General features: G+C 39.3%; 1 protein-coding gene across 1 annotated transcript in view; it reads right to left on the reverse strand.

The window, feature by feature from the left end:
- The window catches only part of Dscam3 (Down syndrome cell adhesion molecule 3), a 125,262-nt gene that overhangs the window by 88,244 nt on the left and 24,126 nt on the right, over positions 1–12,892 (reverse strand). The gene's annotated exons all lie outside the window — the stretch shown is intronic.

A 12,892-nucleotide genomic window follows, 5' to 3' on the forward strand; every position in this document is an offset into this window, starting at 1 on the left:
AACCACACCACAAATCCATCACAGACTCACATTGAACCGAAACTCATGAGGCTCACTAATTTCATAAACATTCCCTTAATTGTAACTCCCACGTGCCACCATTCGACAACACGAAAATTACACAGCGGAATTACCTCGTCGGCGGTCAGTAAGAGCTGGTGTCGCTTCAGAAACGAGTAAGCGTTTCATTCGGAAGATCGAGTAAACCGTGTTCTCCCGTTTATTCAATAAATTCGTCCGAACAGGCCAGGGGTCGTAATGCTTATTAGGGGCGACGCGTTTAACAGATTTTACGGGGTGGCGTTAACAGGCACCAGGATGTACGTGGGTCGAGGATCGGGGCGAATTAGCATGGTGTCTCTACATCTGTCGGCCATTAATCAATTAGCACGATACCCAACGCGTGTATGGGGTCCACGGTGTAACGACTGTTAGGGCAATAGAGTATCCACTGGCCAGTAAAATTTCAAGCTAAATGGGACGCTCTGTTAAATGATTGTAACAACCCTGTGGGAGCTGTAATGGAACTTCTCCAGTGACGAAATCGTTCTTTGTGGAATTGCATGAAACCATGATTCGTCATATTTTTTAATAAGGTAGGTGACCCCAATTTTGCCAGTGCTCTAAAATTCACCACCCATGAGAAATTCATTAGCCTAATTAAAATCGCAGGTCAACATTAGTGTAAGATTTGTGGAGAGAATGAACTTCGTTTTACAACTAAAAGACAACGTGTTCACTAAAAATTACAATATGTTGATGAATAATACACATTTTTGTTTAAAATTACTTACACGAAGATCTCTGTTTAGTGGGACTGGTCTTGTTTAGTATGCAAATTTACTAGGTAGTAGTACAGACAATCTTTCAAGTTTGACTGGTAAACTCTGTAAAAGAATTCTCTTAGACCAAGTTAACAACCCCTTCTGCTATAATATGACAAAATTGCGTAGCCTGAGTATCGCAATTTCGCTAATTGCAATCTTTCACTATTTTATTCTAAACTATGATTAAAAATCCTTTTTATGGATATTAATGTATTGTATGTGTCAGATAAAACTCTAAGCTTGACAAAACGTTCAATAATTTCACTGCATACCTATTTCAAAATATTATATAATATTTTAAACGCTAGCATGACGAAATTTGGGTCACCTACCCCACAAAAACTACTAAAATACTGAAATATTTGATAAATATGATATATATCGTTTTACATGACATGATCGATTTTTTAATTCCATCATATGGAAGTCTATCGAGGGAGAGATTTCATTTCAGGCACAAATGAATTCCAGAAATATTGCATTTGCATGTATGAGGATTACGGGACAAAGAAATGAAACACTTACGATGGTATTAATTGATGAAGAGACTGTCTAGACGGAAGAGGTATGCGTAAATATGTAAAAACGATGAGACACTTGTGCTATTTCAATTGGTTATCTTTGTACAGTATTCTCATATAAAACATATCGTATAAAATGTTATAAAATGTCAATATCAAATCTATTAAAAATATTTCTAAATTCTACATTTTTATTGACTCTATAAAATCAAAGGAAACACTTTGTGATACACTTCTGTGATACATGAAGTATTAAAATATAATCCTGCTGATTTTATTAAATTTCCTACACTCTCAATAGGTAGGAGAGATAATAGGAACAATGTAAAGCCTTTGTCGATCGTTACAAAAGCCTGCTTTAAAGCCTTCTAAGGGATAAAAAGTAAAAGTATACCTATTGGAGCACCGTTCCTAGCCAGCCCTCGAATTGAAACGTATTAACGTCCGTACACGTATAAGCCGGTCGATAAGCAATAAGATTGATGGTCTTGTGGGCAAGATATTCATTTATTTCTGAAGAGCGACGTGCTATTTTTCACAACGTCCTTCGACGAGCGTAATGCATTTATCTTAATATTTCATGCTGCCCCGAAGACCGAGAATATACGTACATAAATATCTACATATTAATACAATACGACCGAAACAGAAAGAGATGGGAAAAGACAAAATTCCATCGAGCTTTACTTTTCACGTGCGAGCTGACAGTTATATGCGTCATCATAACGTCAAGATAACTTGAAAAATAGTGAAAGCACATTACTTATTCCTCAGACATAAACCAGAGGAAAATTCTCAAATAAACTCTGACAAACTTCCTTGTTTTCAAAGAAAAAAATATAGTAAAATACTTAACAGAAGAAAATTATAATTTCTTGATTTAAAGCGTGTTTAAGAAAAACCAAAATAAGTAGCAATAACCAGAGGTAGAAATGGCAAAAATGGCAGTTAATCCCTCACCCTCTCTTCCCCACAGTTATAACACAAAATGTCACAAGTTAATACCTAGTTCTCTCGTATCTCCACGACGACATAAATTGTAAAAGATGAAGAAGATCCACATTCACAGGAGACTGTCCTGATCCCACGAGATCAATGACTGAGATTATGGTCCAGCAAGGGCTTGTGCGGTTGATAGGGGTGCAGGGTTGGTAAATAAGGGACGAAGCGCGAGGCTGGCCGCTACCGAAAACGCATTTAGTTGGCGTGGCAGGAAAAGGTCTGGGGATAGCTCGCAGAGATGGCGGTCGTACTGGGGAACGGAAGCGCGACGAGGGTCATTTTTCACGGCGCGGACGTCCGTTTCCGGTCCACGATCGCCGCGAAATACAAACAAAAATGGCGCTGGAAGTGTATGAGAGACGAAGAGGGACAGTGACCAAGAGTGGAAGGAAAGGACAGCGGCCTTGGGGACGTGGCCATTTTCTGCTTCCTTTTTCCTTTTCCATGACCTTTTTCTTTCCTTTCCCAATTGAATTTTTGGAAGATTGAGTTTAGGTAATAAATAAGGTAATTCCAGTTATAGAGGATGACCCAATTGAAGTTTTACATTTAATTATCTTTTACACTATAGCTAGTCTCAAAAGAAGGGTTGAAAATGAAACGTGCCCTGTTTCGGTTTAAATATTTTTTTAAATAAGTTATAGTTTAGAAGATAATTACATGTGAAATTTCAAATGGATCATGCTGTAGTTGTAAAATTGAATTACACTAATCAGTGAAGCTTGGAACGTCCGACACCTTCGACGACCCGCGACTGAATAACAAAATATTGCTTTTATCCTTCCTCGATTGATTATGTGCACGTTTTTCTGCTTTACGTATATATGTAGTAAGTGTAACCCAATGTACTGTTAAGGTCGAATCGCGTCACGTCTTTCCTTGCGAACACGCGCCTCCACGAAGCCCTGTTTCTAGGACGAGATGGTAGGTTCAAGGGGATGATTTATGGGTTGACCATGTGCGCTCGAATTTTTTTCCTCTTAAAGGAAATCGGTTTACGATCGGTAAATGTGATTATAATGTATCGTACGTCACGAAACTGTCGTGAAATGAAGAGTTTAAAAGGTGCCGCCCTAGAACGATGGGAAAGTTACTAGTCACTTTCAAATTTACTAGTCAACTTCTCTCATTCATTTTTAAAGAAGTATGTTCTCTCAAGACATTGCATTTGATTAATCGCGAGATTTCGAATTTTTTGAATAAAATAAATTGGTTACTAGTTACGAGGGTAGATTAGAAAGAGACTAATAAGAAGTTCATTATTCCTAGAAGCAATAAACTGAATTTTTACTTGTAGATTAATTAAAATAATTCTGATGAACCTAATGATGAGAATTAAATCTTCGATGTTTGTAGCTTTTCTTACAAAGAGTGAATATAAATTATTTTTCGTACATTTTGGAGCATTTCAAAGCCATATCGCTTTTTAATTCTACGAATCGTCAATTGAACCGCGTGAATAAATAAATCTCCTCGCGTTTAGTCATCGCTCATTGCTGCCCTGCCTCGCGTCATATAAATTCCATTGTGGACTAGTAGTAAAAACAAATTCGGGCGCAACAATGACTATATTGAAAAATACTCGAGATTGGTACATTTTTCCCGCTTGGTCGCAATGCTTTACAACCCTTTGCAATTTAAATGTAATAACAACAACGAGACCCTCGACGTCCGTTTTCATCGAAATCGATTGGCCAGTGCTTCGACGATCAAAAACAAATTCTCGTTCCTCCCTGAAACACGAACCAATTAAATGCAAGCCGCACCAACAAAACGATTGTTTACCTGACACGAATCGAACAAGGAATTCTCATAAAATATTCTACGCTCCCTGTGGAAATTCTTCGATTACTACCTATTCAACCCATTACTACAGGAATTTTAGAGCGAAGTCTACTACTTCAAACTACCACTGAAAGTTGAATAAAACATTATTCCTGAAAATAAAATTACATACTTACTCCTTATAATTTCACAATTTCTTTACTAATCATATTTTACTTTCTAAGAGTCCTAATTAACCTCTATGATATTTTAAAAGTGAGAATTATAAATCTGATCACAAATATCAGCAAAAAATTATTTTTCAGATTTTTCGCGAATCCTAATTAATTTCTAAAATTTCGAGAACTTGGAAGTAAAACTCATCAACGCATCAGCCCTCCCAAAATCCTATCTCGTTAAAACATTTCAGAACTGAAACATTCGTCACAGAGAACAACCACCCACGCAAGACTCCTCCAAGAGAGACTCGCCAGCGAATATTTCGAAAATACACCATCAGGCAGAAGATAGCAACGACGCGTCGGAATTATTAAAGGTCTCGAGCAAGGGTGGGAACATCAAGCGTTCTCGGTATCGCATGAATGCATTATTCGTTGAAACGCTCGGATACGGTGAGTAACCATAGACCGTGGGCGAACAGATTTCGTTCGATCATATGACGAGAAAACGTTTTCCAACATCTCCCCGCGCTGTCACTTTGCTCGACTGTTTGATGCTTTTACTCTGGATATCGTGGCCGACTCGAATGCTCTCTCAAAGCTTTTTGCGCGGAGTCGTGCGGTGAAAGAAGTCACCGTGCATGTGCCATCGCGCTCGTCAAGGGCCCCAGAATCATGTCATCATTCCGACCGTGGTTTTTACAGTTCGCGGCTCTAGGGCTGACTGGCGTCTTCCCCTTTGCCACCCTCTCGCCCTCTGTTCGAAATGTACAAACATAACTCGCGAATGGCTATACGTTCGTTTACTCTCCCCTTTGACTCGTGCAGTGGAAAATGGATGGGTAAAAAGTGAATTTTCTATGAATTCGATTCTCCTCGGAGTAGCGGGAAGAAATGGAGCTCTTCATCCGTATGTCTGCCTCTTTTTGCCAGAGGCTCACAGGAGAACCTGAAGGACGAGGGTTCGCGATCCGACTGGGGAAGATTGCGTAAAGGGCGATTACTTGATGAAAACTGGGGGGATTTGTAGTTAAGGGAAGGTTGGGAGATCTTGTGATTATTTCGAAATTTTTTGAGGACATTGATGGTAGGGGTGATTTAGAGAAGAGTTGAAGTATTGATAATAATTATTTGGGGATGTGAAACACTATTGAAAGACACTAAAACTCTATTCCCACGAAATACTGATATTACTTGTCCCACTTTTAGTAATATATTAAATGGTATTACTTCATTTTTTCGTACTTTTCACTGTATTTTAATTAAATTCAGTATTTTTTCTACAAATAGGAATCCTTTCGTGACTAAAATATTACAAGCGCTTTAAATATTAATTAAAATACAAAAAGAAGTTCATGCACCAATTACTGTCACTGCAGAAAACAAATACTGTATGCCAATTACAGTACAATTATCATGTTTTCAATATTTTAGAAGTGCAAACATATTACGTTTTCAATTCAAATATTCAATTTAAAGTTTTGAATTTATAAAAAAAATTAATATTTACAATTTACTAATACTGCACTTTGTTACCTGTGAAAATAAAAAAGGAATGCATTATTCAACCCCCATTCATAGACGCCAATAACACAACCAACTTTTCCACAATAACTTCACTTTGTCTACTCTTTCCTCACACCTCGAGCACCCCAACCAGACACTGCCACGTTTACCTTATCAATCAGCTTCCCCAGAGCCCCATCTTCGACTTCCTCAAACTGGTCACGACACTCCCAATCCCATTAAACAGCCCAATGAACGCGAATCCCCCCTTCAGCGTTAGAATCGCGCGTTACAGGGAACTCTCGTGACATTCTTTCAGACAGGGTCGGCGTGAAATTACGTGTCGCGATACGTTTCACCGATGCTCCGTTCCAAGAATCACCCCCTCCATCGGGCCGAGTAATGGAAACCATTATTGCAGGGAATATCGAAAGGATTTGCGGCGGATTCGGCCGGGGCACCGAGTTTAATCGGCGGAAAATCTACTTTGCCAGAAAATTACGATATTGAATTCGTTGGCACTTTAACAAGTTCCCCGGCTGCCTCCGCTGTCGGGTTATTCAATCGATCGCGCGGAAAGTCTGGCCCTGCCTTTTGTCCGCCCGCGAGGATATGTCTAAATCGCTTATCCCGAACGTCTCGGCTCACCTGTTGAATACCAAAGGAAATTTTAACGTGGATCCCGTCGCGAGCGCGATAGGACCGTGGGCGGGAGTGAAATAATGGGGAAAGGATCTCGCGGCTCGCTGACCGTGAACAATGAACGGAATCGGTCACGTGCGAGGGTGCTCTGGCCCTTCTCTTCCTTTGCGTTCCACGGTTTTCGAAACTCCTGAACGTTTTAACTTTCAAACCCCTTGCCGCTGTTATCGTGAGAGGAGAATGGGGTTGCTGTGAAAGCGAGGAGAAAAATATTTAATTCCCTTTGAGGGTGGATTCTATGTAGTCTCTTTTTTTGAGGAGTGATTTTAGGTAGGTTGTAGGTATTTATTTATGGTAGAAGAATTGGTTTACTGGTTCGATTTTCGAAATACAATTTTGTAGATTGTAATACTATAAATAATTATTGTTTCAGCTTAATAAAATTCAATTTTATTAAGCCATTGTAGAATAGTTGAAACTGGGAGAAACATGGAAATTGTAGTACTGTGTTCGATAAATTTGAACTCTTCCATCACTCTACAATAATTGTGATCTAGAATAATTGTAAAATAGATTGTGACACTTTACTTGAAAGAGTTAAGACTCAAAAAATCATCGAATGAATATTGAAAATAAAATTAATATTAGACACTCTTCCCTTGTCAAATTTGCTAGTCCAATTTCATCCCCCTCCACAGTTTTCACAAGAGTATACCCTCCTGCCACTAATATTACCGCTGAGCGCAATTAACTTTAAAGAAACAACCAAGAGCATGCTGGATGGTACGGATCATAGTAAAGCAAACTTCTCTGAATGCAAACACAATAAGCTCCCAGCGGGAGTCTGTGTCACGTAACGTCGCGTAAACAACCTGTAACACTGTGATGCTTGGGCTATTATGAAATCCAATAACGCAACTTAAGACATCGTTATACCATGGCAAGTAAACCAGTAACGCTGCTACTTTGTTACACCGGTTACGTAATCATCAGCTCAGCCCGAAAGTCGACGAAAGCGCAGCTGGCAGCACCGATACGACCTCGGTGACATCGATGCCTGAAGAATGGCTACTCCAAGGAGGAGCCATGTAATTTGGACCTCTTGGTGTTTAAGTGGCTATAGGATTAAGTGACGATGCTTGAACGCCCCTGAAGTTTTAGTGGAAACGGAAACTTAAGGATATGATTTCTGAACAGAGTTCTGCCATAATCTATGAATTATATATTTTTGAGTTTCAAAGTGGTGTCGATGTTATGGTGGAAGCAGTGTAGTAGGATCTCTGTGGCTCTATTATTTGACATAGAAGCTGCATGCATAATTACGTATGAGTAATACATTTTTAAATCACCCAAACTTTAACTCGGGGTTTATGTTTTTAAACCATCCCAATTTACGATTCTATTCTCTAAAAGCAGGATAAAATTGAATATTTAAGGTAATTCCAAAAGCTTAAGTTTTAATTTGTTTTTATGGCTAAAACATGCAGAGCAAAAAGAGAACGAGCTATTGTTATTTAGTACAGCTGCGTATATCAAGTGTTACGTGAAAATAGAATTTCTGAAAATTCGAGAAAGAATCCAGAAGACATCGTCGCGTCTGATTAATTAAGCCTCCCTTCAGGTTTCCTGTTTGCTGAAATTACGGAACGCAATTTACGTGTCGTGGCTGGGGAACGTTTTTCACACACACGCGGCAAGGGATACAAACGGGGATCATTTTTAAGGGTAACGTAAACTCTCGACAAACCTTATCTAAACTCCTCGCCCTCTCTATCAGAGAGAACGATTACGGCTGTCAGTCTACGCTCGCTTTTTCCTCTCGGTTTTCTCTAACCGCAAGAGAAATTTCCACCCTTTCGACGCTCGATATAAGGAAAAAGAGAGTCGACTTTGATGGTGCCTTCGGGAATACGTGAAAAAATTTCTAATGCACGACGAGTTGAAAGAAGGGAATTTATTTATTTTACAGAGGGGAAAAACAAGTAGACCATTACGAACAGAAAGAGCCAGAAAGCCTTGCAACTGACAACAACAAATTTTGAAAAACGTTTAACCATTTCACTTTGATCCCAGAATTACTTACACAAACTTTTTGCGTATTTTAAAAATTAAATTTCAAAATTCTGATCTGCCATCAAGATCCCATACGAGCGATTAAGGATTGAATCTGTATAAAATTTATTGATATAAGGTCTAACCTTATTGTACTATTAAAAATACTCGAATATTTCAGAAGACCAATTTACTATCGAAATATGTTCAATTTCACTCATCGTCACACTTATATTTTAATACCCTGGTATCGAAACGGGCCATAGAATCAAACAATAGGAGGTTCGAATGGAACAGATAAAGAGAGAGGAGGAGGAGCTGAAGGACCTCGTTAAAGTGGTCGAAGCGACATTCTGTTCCGCTCTTCAGCCCTGTCGGCTGTCACGATATACGAACTTGCGCTGGTCGCTAAATTGGAAAGAGTCGACGACGAAAAAGGTTCGATCTGCTCAAATCTGCTGTACGAGGGCACTCGTGGCATCTGATAAGGCGGGGGCGTTCAATTAGTGCCCCGGGGCACTCTGTCGATCGATCCGCGAAACGGTGTTGTAAACGTGCAAAGAGTCGCTGGTAAATATATACATCTGTATACATTCCAATCTGTCGATAAATCAAATTTGAAATCTGTCTGAAAATGGAAAAAAAGTTTATTCTGACGAGCAGTTGACACTTTGATAGATTAATATGTAGTCTCTATGGGAAAATATACCTTGATGAAGTAACTTTATTGTTTTATATGCGTTTGTTTATTGCTACCGAAACGATTAGACTGACACTAAAAAGATGCTCTGTTGCAGACTTTAAATTTAATTGATGGTTTTAAAGAACATACGTGGAATTTAAGAATTTCATGAAGCTGAACTCCAATCTTCAAGGTAGAACTTCTTATTTTCTTGTCTTTCTACTACCCTTAACTCTACTACCCTCTACTACCTTTAACGCCAAAGTTATATTAATGATTCAATCTCACGTTTTGAGACAGAAATACCTAACATTTGAATCTCTATATGTACTTCAACCTGCTTCAACAATATATTATATAGAAATATTATTTTACCTATTCTCAACAACACCTCATCCCCCACTAATCAAGCCTCAAAACCCCTGGCGCCTCACAATTCACCGAAATCGTAATATCCATCTCACCTTGCCCCAGCATCCTCAGAGCGACAAATTCGCAAATTGCCAGAGGAACAGGCCGCAGGGAAAATGGGCCGATATTATTACAAATCGACGGGGGAATCGTGGCGCTCGTAAAGTCACAGGAAGATAAAACAGTGGGTCGCGGGGGCGTAATAAATTACCGTCTCGCGGATATAAGGTCGCCAGCCGTATCCACCTTGCGCCTGGGCCAATCTCCGGGCTTCCCTCGCTCTCAATTTCCACCGTTCCTCGCGCATAATAAAGCCTCTTTGTCTCCCCGCGACGGACCGACGACGACGGTGGCAGGCTTGGAAGAATTTATTTTCTCCTTGCCAGCTCATCTTCGATTCAGCCGATTATCATAGCGACGGTGAGGACACTCGAGGGACAGGGGCAGCACGAACGAATCCCCGAGGCTTAATGAGAAGCCGACCCCTGCTCGGTGCAAATGCTCCTTCTGGGAAAGGACGAGAATTTCATCGGCCATGGAGGAAAGAATCGCACCTAACGGAGGATTATCTAGGGGAACCTGCCGCTATTCCTGGTCGTTGGTACGTTTGTTAGGAACGAGGTTAATTGAAATTGCGGGGACGACGATGGCGAGGCGGATTGGCGTTGATGTCGGGTGGAAAGATCGCCTGGTGGTGGCGAGCTTGCTCTGTGACGCGATACCGCTGAGAGGGCAATGATGCTGATTCCAGAGGGAATGGGAGAGATGCAGTTTCGAGCATAATGATGGGGTAATGCGATGGGGAATGGTTGCTCGATGGTGGTGATGGGGTTGAGTACACGTGAACCTTTGGATTAAAGGGTTTCCGTACTGTGATCACCTGGAAACTGGGGAAAACTTTAGGAATTAATTGTGGACAAATTATGATTGAGATTTCATTCATTTTTGGGAATTTATTAATATACGTCTGAATAACTGTAGGTTAGGAATTTTATAAAACGATATAAATATTTGGTAAAGTTTTGTAACTTTATGTCTAAAGTCGTTCTTCATATTCAGGCGAATGGTATACAATAACAACTTTTTTTATAAATTAAATTGTATTTGCTATGACGTGACTGAGCTTTTTTTGTTATCTTGCTTAATCGCTGAGAAAAAATGTTAGAATTCTTTTTGTGATTTTATTAGACAAATTTGTACTATTATTGGTTATATTTAATGAACAAAAAGTGTTATTAAAAAATCGTCAGTGATGTCATAGCAAATATAATTTAATTTATAAAAAAAATTTGGTTTTCTATATTAGATTAACCAGGTAGTTAAAATCACCTATACCATTTTGAAGAACGCTGTTGAACATGAAGTTACATAGCTTCAACAAATATTAATATTCCTTTATAAAATTTCCAATATGTAATTATTAAAATGGATATTAATAAATTGCTAAAATGAATAAAATCGAACATGTAGTTCTTCCAGAATCAATTTTTACAGCTTTCACTACTTTTGAAGGAGTCACAGGAAATTTCATTAGGCTGAGGTTTCTTCAAATTTAAGAATATATCGTGATTGATAAGGCTAAATAATGGACATCCAGTTGAAATTGTAAATTAGAAAATCAGTATTTTCTGGAAATGAATTTTAATTTTTAAAGAATTTATTCTTGAATAAAGGAACAGGAGAGAAAAGTTTTCATACTTTAGTTAGAGCAATATAAGATTACTGTTACCGTATATTAGCCACTGTAGTCATATTACAAGAAATAAAATAGTATATGAGAGAAAGCCGATATTTGATATTTTCGAAGAATAGTGTTAGACGGAAGAATCCCGTGAAAGGGGTAACTACGTACAAGGAAAACGAATTAAGCGGTCAGCAGTTCTCAGTTTTCAGTAGAATACTCCCTATGCGTCAGGCACAAGAAACTCTCACAAAGTTAAATGGTTCAACTGTCGTGAGACAAGCGGGAGCAAGGATCCTGCATTACTGTTTCACAAATTGTTCAAAAATAGACGATCCTTCCATCGACTTATATCAACACCTATGATAACTGTCATACGGTTTTAAAATATGTAGAAATTCTACTTTTATTAAAAAAACCTCAAAAATCAATATTTTAAGCTTGTATTATTCTACTGAACAATAACACTACATTTATGTTATCATAAATATAATATTATCATATATATGAATAATCATATCATATATAATGATACTACTATTCCTCTAATAGTTATACTGTCGCTAAATTAATTTTTGGTACACTATTTAGTAATACTAATTTTTGAAATATGCACCTTTCTCAGACTCTTGTCTGAGAATATTAACAATGAGTAGAACTTTATACTCTTCATAGCAGCTTTAAACTCAAAGCCAGTAGGTACTTACATACGCCGCCTCACAGATTTATTCATGTAGAATTATTCAGTTCACATGCCAAATCCTTCCACAGACAAGTACGAAAACACTACACACACTCTCCTTAATTCTCCACCCTCAACCACAAGGTCCTCGACATCCCCAAAACCCAGAGAAACTGCCACGAAAGACGGAGACACTGGCATAATATGCCATATACAAATCGATCGACGACTTCCGTCTTCCACGAGAAATCTCGGTCGACTGCGAGTAACCTGCTGGAAGTTGAATAGCCGACGCCGCCGCAGGGGGTAAGACAAGGACGGCCAAGAGTTATGCATTATGATTCGCTGTTCGCAAGCCCCCTTTTCACCCTCAGCCAGCAAACCTAATAACATCACTTGTTGCACGGGCCGTGACCCCACCGCCGACCCCTGCTCCACGGTCGTTTCCCTCACCCCCGACCTCGCGCAAAACTATTGCCCCCCAGACGCCGAGGAAAGTCCCGTCTCGAGGATACCAGGCCGCCGTCTTATGAATTTCATTTATCTCGGCGAGCATCTAGCACGCGAACGCCGTCGCAACGCGCCACGACGACTGCCACCCCCGCAGTGCTTTTCCCTGATCGTCGATAGCGCCCATTTACGTTCATGCATTCGACGATCGAGTAGTTTACGGATTAAAGCCTTGTTCAGATTAGCCAGGTTAGTTGAATTCAAGTGGTTCGAATCCAAGTGATTCGAGATGACTAATGTGAACTAGCTCATTAAAATTCTATTATAATATTTGAACTAGACTTAGGCTCATTAGAGGTCTGTCCACAAATCCTTCAATTCGATCCATTTGCGCTTTGTCTAAATGATCTTTTAATAAGAGGAATTTAGTTTATCAGTAGCGACACGTCGCAATGAAACTCGCTGGCGAATTTGAAATCGATGAGAGACCAAT

The sequence above is a fragment of the Calliopsis andreniformis genome, chromosome 4 (assembly GCF_051401765.1).
Source record: "Calliopsis andreniformis isolate RMS-2024a chromosome 4, iyCalAndr_principal, whole genome shotgun sequence".
NCBI classification, from domain to species: domain Eukaryota; kingdom Metazoa; phylum Arthropoda; class Insecta; order Hymenoptera; family Andrenidae; genus Calliopsis; species Calliopsis andreniformis.